This window comes from Arvicanthis niloticus, assembly GCF_011762505.2.
Source record: "Arvicanthis niloticus isolate mArvNil1 chromosome Y unlocalized genomic scaffold, mArvNil1.pat.X SUPER_Y_unloc_2, whole genome shotgun sequence".
Taxonomy (NCBI): Eukaryota; Metazoa; Chordata; class Mammalia; order Rodentia; family Muridae; genus Arvicanthis; species Arvicanthis niloticus.
Window position 1 is genome coordinate 2,426,686 of NW_023044979.1, and position 18,677 is coordinate 2,445,362.

An 18,677-nucleotide genomic window follows, 5' to 3' on the forward strand; every position below is an offset into this window, starting at 1 on the left:
GATGGATGAATTTGGAAAGCTTACCCTACAGGGTTTACCTGAAGCTTAAAGGAATGACTGTCCAGGACTGTCCTGAGGGGGGGGGAGATAGATAGATAGATAGATAGATAGATAGAGATATATAGATATAGATGATATAGATATTGACAGAGACATTGACATAGATATATGGATGATGGTGTCACAGAACTATATAGGTGGTTCCCCTTTTTCTTAACCCTGGTAGCACAACTGGGACAGAATTACACACCAACTTAGCTGGAAGTGATTGGATATTCAGACAAGGAACACTTGCAGTAGCTATGGTTTTGCTGCCAGAGGTTTTTGGTGGCGGTGATGATGATGGTGGTGGGGTTTTTGGGGTTTTGTTTTGTTTTTTTGTTGGGGGAGGCTTATGGTAGAAAGAAACTGTATTTTCTACACTGTATTCCGATCAGAGTTTCCCATCCCAAAGCTCCTCCTAGATTCTTCTTCCTCATCCACACAATTCTACCCTGGTCCTGTAGTTGTCAGTTGGAGATGACTTCAATGCGAGTGACTTTGGACTTGTCTCCATTTTACCTTCTGAGAACTGGGTTTTCAAACAACAACAACATTTAAAGAGTGCAACAACTGACAACTGACTACTGACTACACACAAAGATGCTGTTGGCTCCTCTTTGGAGATAATACTGTGTGTGTGAAACTTCCTAAATAAACCAAAGTCTAATTCAAACTACACAAAAGAGACACTGTAGCAAATTACCATTGCTTGGGTATATAGAAAGCAGGTTTTTCTTTCCTTCTTTTCTTTCTCTTCTGTTTTTTAGAAATTCAGCTGGTCCTGGTGGTGCATACACCCTCCCTTAATTCCAGCACTACTCATTAAATACAAGTTTTCATCTCACAAACCAGCTCTAATTAAATGTTACAATCTCTCTCTCTCTCTCTCTCTCTCTCTCTCTCTCTCTCCTCTGCTCCCTGTCTCTCCTCTCTCTCTCTCTCCTCTCTCTCCTCTCTCTCCTTTCTCTCTCTCTTCTCTCTCCTTTCTTTCTCTTCTCTCTCTTTCTCCTCTCCTCTCTCACTCCTCTCTCTCTTCTCACTCTCTCCTCCCATCCTCTCTCCTCTCTCACTCCTCTCTCTCTTCTCTCTCTCTCCTCTAATCCTTTCTCCTCTATCACTCTTCTCTCTCTCTCCTCTCCTCTCTCTCTCCTCTCTCTCTTCTCTCTCTCTCTCTCTCTCTCTCTCTCTCTCTCTCTCTCCCCCTCCTTCCTGGGATCAATCTAAAAATGGACTGTTTTGTGTAAGCTTAAGTAGCTCCTAGCTCAATATTTCAAAACAAATGCTTCTTGTGATTCACATTTCATTTTAAGGGTACTTTCTAGATCAGAAGACCTTCCTCAGAAAAGCTTCCTTACCATTCTCCACGAGTACATTGGATTTCATCCTCAAAAGAGAGCATTAAATCCCAATGGTAGGTGGTTGAGAGCCACCATCTGGTTGCTGGGAACTGAACTCAGGACCTCTGGAAAAGCAATCAGTGCTCTTAACCACTGAGCCATCTCTCCAGCGGCCCCACCCAAGTCTAATTTTTAAAAGACAGAGATGTGAGGAAAATCAGAGGGCTCAGTGGGAGTAAGCCTGTGTCATATGGTATGGGTGCCGACAAAAAGGATTTATCTTACTCAAGGTTACATGTGGCATGAGGACGGAAATGAGGGCGGGGCGGACAACCACATGATTAGTGAAGAAATTAAACTATAGCCTGTGATACAATTCTCCCTCGTCCTCTCTGTCCCTCTCAGACATGAATAAATATTGAAATCAAGCTAAATGGACAATGACAGGAAGCCAGGTGTGGTGCCGGAGGAAGGCAGGTCCGATCTAGGTACTAATTTCCAGGTCTATGTACAGAAGCCCCTGACTCAACTTAAAAAAAAATGAAGAGGAAAATAAGACATGCGATTAACTTACAATAAACTGAACAGAATTTTTAAAAACACACTTAAAAAAAGAGGGAGGGGGAGGCAGTAGTGGGGTAGCCTGGCTTATAGAGAAGGGTCAAACACTGTTCTGCCATTGCCTCCTCAGTTGAACACACACACAGGGCAGACAGAGAGAGAGAAAGAGAGAGAGACAGAGAGAGAGAGAGAGAGAGAGAGAGAGAGAGAGAGAGAGAGAGAGAGAGAGAGAGAGAGAGAAGGGTGAGAGAAAGAATAAAAAAATCAGGGGATCAGGGGGCAGGGTGGGGGCTGGGACCTACTCAGCCTGCTCTGCCTGCACAGGCTCATGCTGCCACCTACTGTCCAGCCAGCCAACCTTCCTTTAGTCTGTCTTCCCAACCACCAGCCAGCCATCAGTGTCATGGAAATTCTCATCTGAGACCTGGAGAGTGAAAAAGTCCAAAAGAGTCAAGTCCAACAAGCAAGCACCTTAGAGCCTCCTGTAGCATCCAGTGCTGCAGTTGTAACTAATCTCTCCTTCAAAGTCTACTACAGAGACATGCCTGAAGAATGTTGAAATTGTTTCAAATGTACATGCGTCCTCTGAGGGGAATCCACTTTTTTTCTGTTTTTTTAAAGTTGTTCCAAAAATGCTGAGGGACACCACAGTGTGTGTGTGTGTGTGTGTGTGTGTGTGTGTGTGTGTGTATGTGTGTGTGTGTGTGTGTGTGTGTGTGTGTGTGTGTATGTTCTGAAGGGCATTTTTTTCTGTTTTTTGTTTGTTTGTTTTGTTTTGTTTTTTTGGAGACAGGGTTTCTCTGTGTAGTCTTGGCTGTCCTGGAACTCACTCTGTAGGCCAGGCTGGCCTCGACCTCAGAAATCAGCCTGCCTCTGCCTCCCGAGTGCTGGGATTAAAGGCATGCATGACCACTGCCCGGCTTTTTTCTTTCTCTTTTTTTTTTCCAGAATATATCTCTAACAGGCTGGTTTCACTCCATGTAAGCCAATCTCCCTGGCAGATGTCTCACAACTTTGTCACCTCCAACATCTTGGAGTCCATAGAGTGACCTAGGCTTCACTTTATCTCTCAGGGTCTTCATGCAGGGACTCAGGATTAGGGTTGGCCCTGAGGTCTTTTGGGGTTCATGCTTGTGATTTTCCCAAGAAAGGATCTTATGTTCTTTCTTGCTTGAGAAAGGGTACATACACAGCATAAAACATTTGGTTTTGTAAAAGATGTCAGGAGAGGGCCATATTCTGGAAAGGGTATAAACTAATTACCCTTTGTTTTTGCTGTCTCTTCTACCAGTTCTATCTACCCTTCCTGGGTCTAATCTCTGCTGTGGTTGAGTAGTTTGTCTTGTGGGTTGGTGAAGATATCTGGAAATTTTAAGTTATATATAGTTTTATCTATGCAATTCCTGTCTGAAGACTTATCTACTGTGATGGTTTGAATAGGAATGGCCCCCATGGGTTCATGTGTTTGAATGCTTGTCCCATAGGGAGCTGCACTATTAGGAGGTGTGGCCTTGTTGGAGTATGTGTGGCCATGTTGGAGGAAGTGTGTCACTGTGGAGTTGTGCCTTGAGGTTTTAATAGATGTTCAAGCTATGCCCATTGTGGACACAGTCTCCTAGTGCTGCTTATAGATCAAGATGTAGAACTCTTGCTGGGCCGTGGTGGCTCACACCTTTAATCCCAGCACTTGGGAGGCAGAGGCAGGCAGCTTTCTGAGTTTGAGGCCAGCCTGGTCTACAGAGTGAGTTCCAGGACAGCCAGGGCTACACAGAGAAACCCTGTCCTTAATTCTCTATAGCATCTTAGTCAAATGGGAGGAAGTGAAGGAGGAAAAGATTGCAGTATTTACTATTTTAATTTTCATTATTTGGTCTTATTATTTGGTGTCTTTGTTTTCCTATGGTGTTAGGTTTAGGACTTAGTGGTGCTTTCTAATTTTTTTTTATTAGTACGGAGGGGCTGACTGCACAAAGACCCTTGGCTTTTGTGGTTGTGAGCCCTCTGGGTCTTTTGTCTGGGCTATAGCCTGCAGCATGTGTATTGATCACCTGGGTACAGCCCAGTGCAGCATCCCTCCAAGATAGAGCCAAGTACAGCAGGGGGAACCACTGGCTCTATCACCTTGGTGGGACAGAATCAAGGTGAGACTTGAACATGACCTCCAGCAGTCACTGGAGTCCAGGGATCCAGTGATGGCATGGGGAGAGTGATAGTGGGTGAGTGAGAAAGTGGGACAGAAGAAGAGGGGCCTGGCCCTGGGCCTGTTTAACTGAGAGCTGGCCAATCTAACCCAGGACTGTAAGACTGGTTCCCTTGATGTGTTTCTCTCCCAGGAAGCCTATGGGCAAGCTGGTATGTGGGCAGGGTGTGTTTCCTCTTATCAGGTCAGTGTGGCATAGGTTAAGGACTTAGGTTTTGAAGCTAAAGAGATCCACTTCAGTCTTGGCTTCAGGTATTTGAATGATCTCTTTAACCTCTGAACCCCAGTTACTCCATCTGCAAAGTGGCAAGAGTAATAGTTCCTCGAGCATTCTATGAAGTTTAAAAACTAGCACGGTCCTCGGACACATAGTAGATGAGATCAGAGAGGACCAGCTGGACCTTGGCCCAAACCCCTCCACTCTCAGGCCTCCTTTCCCATCCTGTGGATCAGATCTGAGCTGGCAGAAACTGGCAGGAGGACCTGCTGTCCAGGACGCATCCATGTCTGAATGGTAAGTCACTGGCTGCATCCCTGCCTGCACTGTGATTATAGGGTACTGAGAGAGCTGCACCTCCTGATAAAAGTGAGGCACGAAAAGGAACCAGAGCTTTTGTTCTCTGAGCCATTCTATTGTGTCTCTCTCATCTCCCCCACTCCCCTCCTCTATCTCAAAAAATTAAGAAAGAAAGAAAGAAAGAAAGAAAGAAAGAAAGAAAGAAGAGAAATTGAAGAGATCAAGGGCTGTCAGCATCAGATCACAACACGGGCTCTAGGAGTTGGCAGCTTTCCAGTGCCTGCACAGAATTCCCTCCTCTTGCTTTCCTCAGCTCAACCTAATTAAGATAAATTGTAGTGCATCCCAAGAAACAGTTTCCTGCATCCCTGCCACCCATCAGAGCCCTCCCTCAGTGCAGTCTGTGAACACTCTCCCCGTCTGATGCTTCCCTCAGAAGAGAACCACTGAAGTGACCACCCCATTGTCCACTGCTGTGGTCAGAGTCTCCTTCCCCAATCATCTCTCGGGTCACGTCATACTGCCACCCTGGAACCTTCAGAGGGTCCCTGTTGCTTGTTTTCAGGCTCCTTGATATAGCACAAGGCTCTTCAGAATTTCACCTTGGCCTGTCTTTGCCTCATAGACATATGTTTCCAAGTAGCAGCCAAGTCTCTGTTTCCTGCATGGGTCTGTAAATTACCTGCCTTTGTGCCTTTAGTCACATGGCCCATTAGCTTGGAAAGCCTTTATCCTGGTGGGATTAGAGCCATTCTGCAGGGATTAGTTGAAGTGCCAACTCTTCCAAAAACTGCATCTTGTCAGGGAACATGCTCCTGCCTCACCTGGCACACAACAGATTCAGAATTAATGTTGAATTTGCTCACAGACCCTCCTGTGTCACTGTGAGGGCCTGCGGAACTTAAAATAGCAGTATGAGCTGTCTGCCTTGCATGTGGGGAGCCTACCTGAGGCATGGTGGAACAGCTGCTCCCTAACCGCTGGAGTAGACATCACTTGGGGGGTGGATCTTCTTGGTTCAGAGTAGGGAATGGAGGATCAAAGTTGCTGGAGGCATGTAACTGGTGTCAGGGGGTTCAGAGGGCTTGTCTTCTCTGAACCTTTTGAAGAACACATCAATCCTCACCTCAGCTCTCCCACTGTAGCTCAGTGGAGGCCTTCAGGCTTGGCATCCTGTTTGGCCTCCTCCCTGGCACTTTCTGCTGGTCCAGGTTAGCCATATAGGGCCTCATTGCAGCCTAAATGAAGAAAGCAAGTGAAGTGCAGAGTTAGGACAAGGGACACCTATCCTACATCCCAGTGGAAGAGCCAGGGCATCTGGGGTCTCTGCTGAGCAGGGAATAACCTTCAGCCTCCCTATCCCCTCTAAGAAAATCAAGATGGTAGCTAAGGGAAATTACCTCCAGGCCTGCCTGCCTTCACTCACTGATGCAGAAAAATGTGCAGACCCCCTGCCGCTGTCCCTCCCCACATACATGTAGAGTTCTGTTCTTGGATGTGGAAATGTGGCAGGGAACCGGACAGATACACCTTTGCCCTTCTGAAGGTGGTTTCTAGTCGGTTGACATCATAAACAGTTTCTGGAGTGAAAAGACATGTTCCCTTGTGTTTGGGGAATAAGTGGGTTGGAGAAGCAGAAGGTGGTGAGAGTGTGGTGGGGACATCCCAGAGAAGGAGACATCTGAATGACAGTTAAGAGGCAGGCGAATTGGCGGTGTGGAGATCTGAGGAAAGAATACTCAGGTAGACTGAACAACGAGGCTGAATTCAGGCTCTGAGGTAAGAGAACAGAATGGGTCCTGGCCAGAGTGAGGAGTGTGGAAAGGGAGGGAGGAAGAGATGGATGGATTTTTGTAAGAACTTCATCTTTTACTCTGGGGGCCGTGGGAACCTGTAGGTTTTTGTTTGTTTGTTTGTATGTTTGTTTGTTTTTTGGTTTTAGAAGACAGGGTTTCTCTGTATAGCCCTGGCTGTATGGATCTCACTCTGTAGACCAGGCTGGCCTCGAACCCAGAAATCCGCCTGTCTCTGCCTCCCAAGTGCTGGGATAAAAGGTGTGTGCCATCAACTATTGATCATTATTGGTTATCAATCAGTATTGATAATTATTGATTACTGTTTATTCATTATAGATCAGCATTGATTATTATTATTATTATTATTATTATTATTATTATTATTATTATTATTTTCTTCTAACTACAGCCAACCAGCATCAATGGTCTCAGCCATCCCTTCTATTCTTTCCTCTAAAAGCAGAGCCACAAGGACAAAGCTACTGAGTTCCTCCGCCTGCTGTGGCCCAAACATCGCCCCTTCTATTACATCATCACCAGCTTTCTAGTTTTCAACACCTTCACTGCCTCAGCTCTGCTGTCCTTGAACTTGCTCTGTAGATGAATCTTGAACTCAGATCTGCATGGCTCTGTCTTCTGAATGTTGAATAATACGTGTGTAACACTTTGCCCATACCTAAGCTTTTTATTAACTAAAACTTGTTCTGTACCAGGAAGACATGAATCAGAAATCTGCTTGATGTTCATCTCCTGGGATTTAAGGTATGTACCACCACACCTGGACCTAAGCATATCCTATATCCTTTTAGATTTTAACTTGAAAACCCAGTATAGTAATCACAATCTTTCGATTGTCAATTTGACACATACTTTTATCCTCTTATGTCCACATAAAAACAATAACCAGTTAATAATAATGCCTAACATTATACAGTTCTCATCCATACAACTTCACATCCATATGTTTAGGTGGATGGAATCTTGCCATAATATCACCATTTCTTTAATGCCATTGTGTGTCTTTGATCATAGGATTTAGCTTCATTCAACTTCCTGGTGAGATTTTCTCTTTGAAGCTAACATTTCATATTTTTCCTTTCTAAGATTACTAAGCATGATCAAAACAATCACCATGAGAGTAAGCACAGGCCAAAAGCTATGCTTGGCTTTCCTGAGACTTCCTTTGTCAATCCAGTTAACAAAATAAACCTGTTTACCTTCAAATGAGAGCAAAACACAGCAGCATTCTTCAGCATAACATTATAAAAATTCTATGCAAAGTTCAAACCACCCTTAGGTCATATGTGTTCTACTAGGACAGCCCATGAAGTTCCACTTAATGCATGTACAAATCCAAAGTCTAAAAATCCACATTGCTTCCAACAAAAGCATGGTCAGGCCTACCAATAATACTTAAGTCTGGGGTACCAACTTCTGTCTTAGAATTTCCATTGCTAAGAAGAGACACTGGGACCAAGGCAACTGTTTTAAAGGCAAATAGTTAATTCAGTCTGTCTTACACTTTCAAATGTTTAGTCCATTGCCATCATAGCAGGCAGAATGTCAGCATGCAGGCAGCCATGATGCTGGAGAAGGAGCTGAGAGTTCTGCATCTTCATGAGAAGGCATCCAAGAAGAGACTGTCTTCCAGCCAAGTGGTAGGAGGGTCTGTTTTGTACTGGCCTGAGCTCCAGAGACCACAACCATAGTAATTCACTTCCTTCAAAATGGTAACATCTACTCCCACAAGGCAGATCTCTTAAAATTGCCACTTTTTAGGGTCAAGAATATTTAAATCACCACAGTTTACTTCAACTATGAATTCTTTCATGCATTTAAATATGATTAGGACGTGCAGAGGCTTTACCATGTTAATTACTTTCAGATGGTTTCTCTCTCATATGTGTTCATTTCTGTATTCAGAAATCACTGTGGCATGTAAACGATTTTCCAACTTTAGAACAATCAAAAGGTTTCTGCTCAGTTTGTGTTCTTTTATGTCTTTGGAGACTACAGAGATATGCATAGGCTTTACCACATTCATTACATCTGTAAGGTTTCTCCAAGGTGTATGTTTCTTTAAGTGTTTGGAGAGTACAGTGACATGCAAAGGCTTTATCACATTGACTACATTAATATATTTCACTCTGCACATTTTCTTTTGTGTATTCAGAGATGACTGTGTCCTGGAAAGGCTTTACCTCATTCATGACATTCAGTTTCTCTCCAGTATGTGTTCTTTTATGTAATGGGTGATGACTGTGTCGTGCAAAGGCTTAACACCTTGATTACATTGAGTCACTCTCTTGAATGTTTTCTATTATGTAGTCACAGATAAAAGTGAATTGTCAGTTTTCCCCCAGTGATTACATTAATGAGGATTCTCTCCAGTGTGATTTCTTTGTGTGTGTGTAAAGAACTATGACATGCAAAGGCTTTACCATATTGTTAATATTCCATTAGGTTTTTAATCATAAAAACTTAACTATTCATAGGCCCGTTCCCACCCCACTTCTAATGTAAATTTTTAGAAATTTTAAACTTCAGTATCATCATAACTTTCGTTTTCCTGACCTAAATTTCGATATCGATGGGGTAACACTAAAATCTGAACAGCACTTACCCTTTCTCTAACAAAAGTTCACCAGCCTGGATGAAGAAAAACCAATGTAAGAAAGACCCCTACAGATATCAGGGCCCCCAGTGTCACGGCCCCCGTCAATATTGTCTTTACTGACATCCAGTTTCCTTCCTGTAGACACCATGTCTTTTTCAGGGCCCTGTTCGTGTACAGGGCTGTGAATTCCGTCCAGCCCCCATTGTTGTGGATCCAGTCAGCCAGGTGTATTTCTAGATAGGCCACCATCCAATCCTGTATCTGCCTCACCAATGGCTCTAAGTTTTTGTCGATACTCTCAGCACACAGGGCCGCCCAAAGACAAAGAATGCCACAAGACGGCCCCAATTGGGGCCTCCTTGGAATAGTTCCTCGGAAACCTGGATGAAGCATTGTTGGGCTGAGCCTGGGATCACCTGTAGTTGAGCAACCAGGTCAGAGAAGGTGCGCCAGAAGCGGGTCTCAAATTAATCTCCAGCTGCCCGCATGGCTTGGTGTAGCGGGTCGGCTGTTGGGCCTTCTCCTGGGCCAGCTCCTCGGACATAACCCTTCTGCCTTAGCTTGTAGCCTACAAAGTCGGCCACTAGAGCCCATGTATCTGGGGTTGAGGCTGGGGTCGTCATCAGGTGCATTCAGCTGGGTTCCAAGTTTCCAGCTCAGTGATGTCAGACTGCGTTTCCTGCTTGGAACTGGTGCTCAGGCCTCCGGTCTCATATGTTGAGCCACCTCGAACACTTTCATGTGGGCAAACAGGGATTTGGAAAGAACAATATTAGGATTGAGTGCCCTGAAGAACAAAGAAAATAGAAAAAAAAGAAAGATAAACAAGAAAAAAACAAAAAAAAGGAAAAAAGGAAAAAAGAAAGAGAAAAAGGAAAAAAAGAAAAAGAAAAAAAGGAAAAAGAAAGAGAAAAAGAAAAAAAAGAAAAAAGAAAAAAGAAAAAAAAAGGAAAAAAGAAAAAAAAAGGAAAAAGAAAAAAAAAGGAATAAAAAAAGAAAAAGAGCCCTGCAGTGGTGGTGCATGCCTTTAATCCCAGCACTTGGGAGGTAGAGGCAGGCGGATTTCTGAGTTCGAGGCCAGCCTGGTCTACAAAGTGAGTTCCAGGACAGCCAGGACTACACAGAGAAACCCTGTCTCGAAAAACAAAACAAACAAACAAACAAAAACAAAAACAAAAACAAAAACAAAAAAAAAAAAGAAAAAGAAAAGAAAAAGGAAAAAAGAAAAAAGGAAAAGAATTGATTGCCCCTCTGTCTCAGTGAGCAGTGGCAGCTGCCACACAGGATTTAACCTGTCGGAGTGTTCTGAACATGGAATGAGGCAAAGGGAAGGAGAGCTGTCTAATCACTCCCGCCAGTCTCCAAGGCCAAGTCAGTCCAGGTCTCTGTTAGAGTTCTATTCATTTTCTCTACCTGTCCTAAAATCTGGGGCCTAAATGCCCAATTTCTAATTCATCCCCAGCTGGGCAGCCATTTCCTGACCTACCTGGGCAACAAAGACGGGTCCATTATCGGGTCCTATTACCTTATTAGGTATTGCATACCGGGGAAAGTTTTTTTCTAAGATATTAGAAATATAAAATCTAAAATTAAAAATAAAATATAAAATTAAAATATTATTATACTTATACTTTATATTTATATTTTATTTTTATATTATTTTATATTTTACTTTTTATTTTATATTTTATACTTTATATTTTATATTTGATATATTTTATATTTTATTTTATTTTTGTACTTTTAATTTAAATTTTATATTTTACATTTCATATTTTATTATATATTTTGATTTTTAAACTTTATTTTATACTTTATATTTTACTTTATTTTAGTAATTTATATTTTAAAATTGTATTTATATTATATTTTATATTTATGTTTTATATTTTACATTTTATTTTATTATATATTTTAAATTTTAAACCTTATTTTATTTTATACTTTATATTTTATTTTATTTATTTTATTTTTAATTTATATTTTAAATTTGTCCTGCCAGGACTGAGTTAGCATCAGTGATGCCTTCTTCAGTTGGTCCCTATTATCTGCTATGTTGGTCATGAACTAAACACCTGAAAGTGTAAGACAGACCCTACTATTTGCCTTTAAAACAGGAAGTTCATAAGAAGACCATCAGAGTTAACTAACCTGGGCCCTAGGAGACTCTCAGAGACTGAGTCACCCACCAAAGAGTATACACAGGATGGACAGAGGTCCCCAGTATTATATGTACTACATGTGCTACTCAGTCTTCACATGGGTTCCCCAACAACTGGAATGGGGGATGTCCCTTAAGGTGTTGCCTGTCTGTCCACACTGTTCCCCATACTTGGCTGGTGTGTCTGACCTCAGTAGGAGAGGATGTGCTTAACCCTGCAGAGACTTGACATGCCATGACTGGGGGATACTCAAGTGGCCCCCAACCCTCCCTGGGGAGAAAAAAGGAGTCAGGGATGAGGTACTGTGGAAGATGGAATGGGGAGGGGGTAGTAACTGAGATATAATTAAATATATAAATAAATGGGAAAAGTAAACAATACATATAAATAAAATAAAAATATACAAATCAGCATATTAGTTTTAAATTTTACCCTACTCAATGTCTCAGGGCATAAGCCAAAGTAGGGAAGATTTTTGACAAAAGTATCACACAAATGACCTCTAACTAAAATTTTCTCAGAGTCTATTTTCCACTGAACAAGCACGACCTCAGCTACCTTTGGCTGCACTACTGTCAACACCCCAAGCTTCCATGTCCTATGAGAACAACTGATTAAGATCCATGTACAGCTTTCTATGACTTTGCCATCTCAATTTCTGATATTCTCCACATTCCTTCAAAAGGGAACATAGATTCTGTCCAGCAGCATAATCACATCTGGATACCATTTTGTTGTTGCTGTTGTTCTAACTTGCTACTCTGCTGCTGTGATTGAATGCTCTGAGCAAAAGCATCTCAGGTAATAAGTGGCTGTTGTACATGGTTCTGTCAGATCACAGTCCATCATTTTGGGAGTTTCGATTAGAAACTGAAAGCAAAAAGAATGGACAAACACTGTCTCTTGGCTTGCTCTCTTGCTTGGTCACTGTCTCATGCTCAGCCTGCTCTCTCATCCAGCCCAGGAACACTTGCTTAGGGATATTGCCACCCTCAGTGGAAAAGCCTTCCTAATCAATCATCAACACTATCTCTCACAGACATAGAAACCAGCCATTCAGATGAGGGCACACCCTCGATTGAGGGTCTCTCAGATGACTGTAGATCTGAAATGCTGAGAACTTAAGACAACTATGTCACAGACACAAAAATGAGGAAGTCATTATAAATCAAATCCAATGATTTAACCATATCAATTACAGGAGCCCCTGCCACCCCATGAGGGACTTGGAGTTGTGGCTGAGCCAGGACAAAATAGGGAGGGCATCTGGTTCAGAGCAGGGAAGGATACACTGGAATGGGGAGCTCAGAGGTTGTGCTGACCTGGGGTGAGGTGTCTTTAACCCTGGGTTCCCAGGCCAGTGCTACCAAAGATGTGGCTAAAACAGCTGGAAGGTGGATAGAGAAGCAGATTACCCCAAAGACTTGGAAATGGCCTCCCCAAAGGACAGGATCTCTGGTCCAAGGAAGATATGCTAACTCTGTTGGAATGAAGAACAACCTTCCATCTAATGACAACTCCAAAACTACAGAGTCACTTATAGACTGGGCAGAGGGTAGAATGAAAGGGGAGGGAAAATGAGGTCTTTGTCCTTTCCACCCTGTAAAACAAGGTAGAAAGAAAGTGATTGTGCCCTGGATGCTGTCTTGAAGAGTTTTCTGTCATGGACTAGTCAATGGGTATTAGTTTTGTTGGTAAGAATGATTTAACCCAAGGTGAGGGGTCAGTAACTAAATCAACTGGAATGGAAACAGTCTCATTTCCTCAGTCACAGAATAATAAAGTGCTACACACATAACAGACAGCCACAAGGGGGCGGTAAAGGCTACCCAGCAGATTCCTCCACTTGTACAGAGGAGAAAATGAAAACAGGATGCCATAGGCCAGCCTTGTCTACAGAATGAGTTCCAGGACAGCCTGGGCTACACAGAGAAACCCCTTCTCGAAAAACAAAAACAAACAAACAAAAAAGACAATAAAAATAAATCATTTAAAAAAAAGAAGAAGAAGAAAAAAGAAAACAGGATGGCAGCAGGTGTGAGCCCTGTAGCAGTGTTCAAAGTCTGCTTTAACCTTCCCAGAAATTTAGACCAGAGGCACACTGTCCAGAATACCAGTCTCTGGAACATCTTTGAAGCACTTTGGGGCTATGACTCTCCAGTGTATTCACTGTAGCAGGGTTTCACATTCAATTTAGTCATCTCCCTCCACATATACTCAAGAAAAACCTGAAAACCAAGGCACACAGACACAAATCTAGCAGGCAAGCCACTGGCCCCAAAACAACAATGGTGCATGTTAACAAACAGCCTTTCAATCTTTTGTTTGGAAGTCCTGAGGATCTTGGGTCAATACACTAAGATATTATGTCCAACTCACAGAGACCCCAAAGACCAACAAGGAGCCCATTGCAATGCAAACACAGGGAGGTCTTTATTATGAGTTCTGTAATAAAAATTCTCACCAGTCAGCCTCACATGAGATGAAAACTGAGAGACCAAGTCTAGGGGTGCTGGGTATTTATTGTAGTTACAGAAAGATTGAGACATTAACATACAGGTCATCAACTTAATATTTTCAAAACTACATGTCCAGCATAATCTGCAGGAACCAATCAACGGGGCAAAACCATCTGACAACCATGATGTGTAGACTAACTTTTTCTCTGTAAGGTGAATTAGTTATCTACATGAAGCTCAACCCTACAGTTGTACCTTGACTGGCTGTTGACAAGGGGGGATTGTCATAGGATGTTTGCTCAAATAGACTTCGTGCACTCTCTAAAACAGAATTGATTGGGCTTTACAAACTCATCTTTGTGCCTGAGGTCCTTATTATTGAAAGATGCTCCAGTTCAACCACAAGCCATGCACTGAAGTAGAAAAGGTACTTTATCCAAAGACCTACCTCACTATCTCTTACTGCAGATCCTAATATCAGTTGCACTTACTCTGAGACAGAATACCAGTGGAAGTTGCCTCTCCCCCTGTGCATGCCTCTTATAGGTAAGATAGACAATCCCCACCTGTCCTTCCTTTCCTGCCTCATCCCTGTGTCTCAGTCCCTCTTGGGCAGACAGTCCCTGTTCAATCACTGCTTTACCTGCCAGGACACAAGGTAAGCTTTCTATAAATCTACCACACTGTCTGTTATCCCAGATGCAATGATCACAGTTTCCCCTAGCACTGTACTAAACACCAGAGGCAGCTTTACCTCTGTCCTGACTATGTCTCCTTGAGGATGCTAAGATCATCTCTTCCTGCCCACCTCTTCTCCCTGCTCCCAACATTAGCAAGCATTCCCTATTAAGCATACCCACCAAACACGTAAGTAAAAGAAGCAACACTCAGGCAACTCTCTTTGTAAATCCAGACATCAAATAGCAACCTAGGAACAAAATGTCCAATCAAGCAAGAGAAATGCAGAAATCAGTACGTAAATCTATAATCACCTTAAACCTAGAGGCCTAGACACCAGCATAGGAATATTATAAATAATAACCAGGAAAATATGTCACCAAAATATCCAAGCTATCCTAACACAGCAGGTCCTGAGAAATAAAAACATTCAACAGATATGGTACAAAAGACATTGTTTAGCCAGGCGGTGGTGTCACATGCCTTTAGTCCCAGCACTTGGGAGGCAGAGGCAGGTGGATTTCTGAGTTTGAGGCCAGCCTGGTCTAGAGAGTGAGTTCCAGGATAGCCAGGCTTACACAGAGAAACCCTGTCTCAAAAACCGGAAAAAAAAAAAAGACATTGTTTGGGGGAAGGGAGATGAGTGAGAACCTGGGGAAGGGATAGAGGCACAGAAGAGGACCTGCAGACAGGCACACAGACAGGAAGCAGAAAGAGAGCCCTGAGAGTAGAGAAAGAGAATAGAGGGGGCATGTGCAGAGAACAGAGACTGGGAACAAACAGAGAGAGAGTTGTGTAGCTGGTGGTCCATGTATATAAACCACACCTGACAACAGCAGCAGGTGATGGAGGCAGGGAATAACTTTAGCAGTTGCTAAGTCCCTGAGAGCAGAGCATTGAAATTACCTGTGCACTGACAACTACAGAGACAAGGTTCACCCAGGGAACAGGAAAGAAGAGTCTCAGACATTAAAGAAGAATAGGACAAAATGAATAAATTGGTCAACAAATAAAAATGGATTCTAAAACTTTCCTAACCCTAAACAACCAGGACCTCTGAAACATATGAGAAGGGAAAACTACAGATGATTGGAATAGAGGAAGAAGAATCTCAGCACAAAGGTCTAGAAAATATTTTCAATAAAATAATAATGCAAATTTTCCTAAACCAAAGAACATGCATGTTAATGTACAAGAAGCATCCAAAAGACCCAAGAGATTGGAGGGGAAAACAGTCCCTTTACCTCATAATAATCAAACACTAAACATAAAAGTAAAGCAACATAAAAATCTGCAATGGAAAAAATTAAGAAAAACTAAACAAAACTAAAACAAGTAATGTATGAAAGCAGATCTGTTAGATTTCTGCCTGTCTTCTTAAAAACAGGTTTTGTTTGTTTGTTTGTTTGTTTGTTTTTGAGACAGGGTTTCTCTGTGTAGCGCTGGCTGTCCTGGAACTCACTCTGTAGAAAGGCTGGGTTCAAACTCAGAAATCCACCTGCCTCTGCTTCCCAAGTGCTGTGATTAAATGCATGAGCCACCACTGCCCAGCTTTGCCTGTCATCTTAATGTATACTGTAAAAGACAGAAGGGTATGGACACATGTGCTGCAGAGTCAGAGAAACCACCCAGGTTTTTATAATAAAGCAACTGGTCCAAATGTTGGGGCAGATTCAGAATCAGTCATGACAGCTGATTTTACATAAAGTTACTCAGAGGTCACCTCCTGATCTAACACATGAGGGGCATCACCAGTGGCCTCACAGGTGGTCACATCTGGCTGATGCTTCCCATGCAGCTCCAGAGAGGACCCAGCACCCCAGCTCCCACTGCTCACCCGCCTCCTCCTACCCATTGTGGGCAGTGATCCTGTGCTCACCATGACTCGATTTCAGAGTTTCCCTGAGGCCTCCACACAGCACCCACAGCAGAGCTCAGAGCAGGGCACAGATGACCATTCAAGCCTGCACAGGCACAGCAAACTTGCAAAATAACACCGGGAAGAACCCGCCTCCTTGTCTGATTGGGAGATCTGCCTGGGAGCCTTGATTGGCCAGTGAGTCTTACCACTCCTCAAGGTTAAAGTGTGCCTCTGGGCCAGGATCAGACCTTTTCAAGAGCTCAGGAGTGGTTTACACCCAATTAGCATTTGTTTCTGTCTTCAAAGAGGAATTTCACCCCACCAAGCTCTGGGGGAGAACCCAGCATTCCAGCTCTGGCTGTTAAGCTGCCAGCTGTTCTGCCCCAAGAACAATGATCCTGCACTTACCAGGACCTTACCTAAGATTTCCTCACAGCACTTGCCTTCTTCTTCGTGTAATCAAGGTGAACAGTTTCCATAGCCCAGTACTCAGTGTGCAGTGAAGGTATCAATTTGAACCACAAGTGGAAGGATACCCCAGTTTTTTCTTAGCATTCTGTCTAAACTTCACCCCAATTACCTGGCAACAGCCAGGTGTGCTCCTCCCCACAGTTACCTGGCAAGAGCCAGGTAAGCCTGACCCCCTGTAAAGGTGGCTGCTTACCCCTTCCTCTCTTTTGATCTCTTGACCTTTTATTCTCTTTCTCTTGCCCTCTTGGGCTCTTTCCTTCCCCCCACCCCCATGCTCATGCCTGGCCTCTACTTCTCTACTCTCTGCCTCTCTCTGCCTTTTTCTGCCTCTACTACCCTCTTAACTCCCCTCCCAATGTCCTAAATAAACTATATTCTATACTATACTTATACTGTCTTGTGGCTGGTTCCTTAGGGAGAAGAGATATCTCAGCCTGAGGCAAGAGTCTGCTGAGACATCCCTTTACCCCACACACATAGAACACATTCAATTTCTCTTTAAAGAGAGAAAGCTGTGGAGAGGATACCTGGCTGTCACCAGGTAACAGTGAGGTAGAGTTTTAGACAGAATATTAACACCATTAACATTAAAGAGGAATTTTAGGAAACAAGAGTCTTGTTTTGTGGCTTCATGCTGGGCTCAGGGAAACTGCAGCTTCCTTCCACCAGATGACAGGTATCAATCAACCCTGGAGAAAAGCCAGAAAAATAAGAGAAACACAGTTGAGCACTATTGGTAGGCAGCACATCTTCATTAGTGGAAAAGTGGAGAAAAACAACAGTTGTATTAGTACACATTTTGTAGATTAACATAGCTCAAATCATAAAGAGAATGAATCTTTGTATACAGAAAGGTTATGTAATAGAATGTCCCAATAAAGGCTGTTGGACAAGGTAAATTAGAAAGCTCAAGGGCTGGTTGATTTCATGTTGCAGGATATTACAGCTGATCTTCAGTGAATACCAGAATTCTGAAGAATTCTTACTAATATAAGTACTTAATTATAAGTACTTTCTAATAATTATAAGTACTTACTAATACCAGTTTTAAAACACAAATAAACAAACAAATCACCTTTGTTTTGTAAAAAAAGTAGAGCAAATACTAAAAACAAAACCAAAAACACCACCTGTCCAATGTTCTTTATATATGTAGGTTGTCAAAAGAATCTGTAGCCCAGATTAAAGGTGGATCTGAACATCTCAAAAGAGCAAGATTAATAAAGGGTTTCTCACTTCAAAAGGTGTACTTAAGAAATATGCCCCACAGCAAGCAGGGTTTGAGTTAGGGTTAAAGGATTATACAGCCATATTTTAAAATTAAAGATGTGGATGAAGAGATGCACAGAAGCGTGTGCTTATTTTATTGTATCGATATTGATAGAGTCAATGCATAGGAAATGTGGCAATACCTCGGTGTTACAATAGCTTTAGCATTGGTGATAATATATTGTTTGTTGTGCATTATTAAAGAGCAATTAAATATCAAACCTCTGTCTCTGGCATACTCTCTTCCCTCTCGGGGAACTGACCATCTCACAGTCAATCTTGTATATGATTCCTGAGTGGAGAGGACCTGTCCCTCCTCTTCCCACGGGGACCCTAAACCCTTATCACAACCAGCTCATGACAGATAGGATACTGGTCTCCAGACAGCTTGTTTGTTGTTTTAATCATCTACAAATTCTGCTACTAGAACCTTTAAAATTTTAAGGTTTAATGTATTTTCATAATATTAATTCTTAACACAGTTCACAACTGAAGTGACCCATTGGTTTAAACATTTTTTTGTTTGTTTATGTTTTGTTTGTTTAAACTAATGTAAGTTTTAAGCCTACAATGTAAATTGGCTCCTGAAGGTTGCAGAATGCCACAGTTTCCTGCAGCTCCAGGCACTAAGAACTTCAGAAAGGATTACCTCAACCTTCTTATGCTCTGAAAGTGTTTTTATTCTTTAAATGTGTTTGTGACAAGCT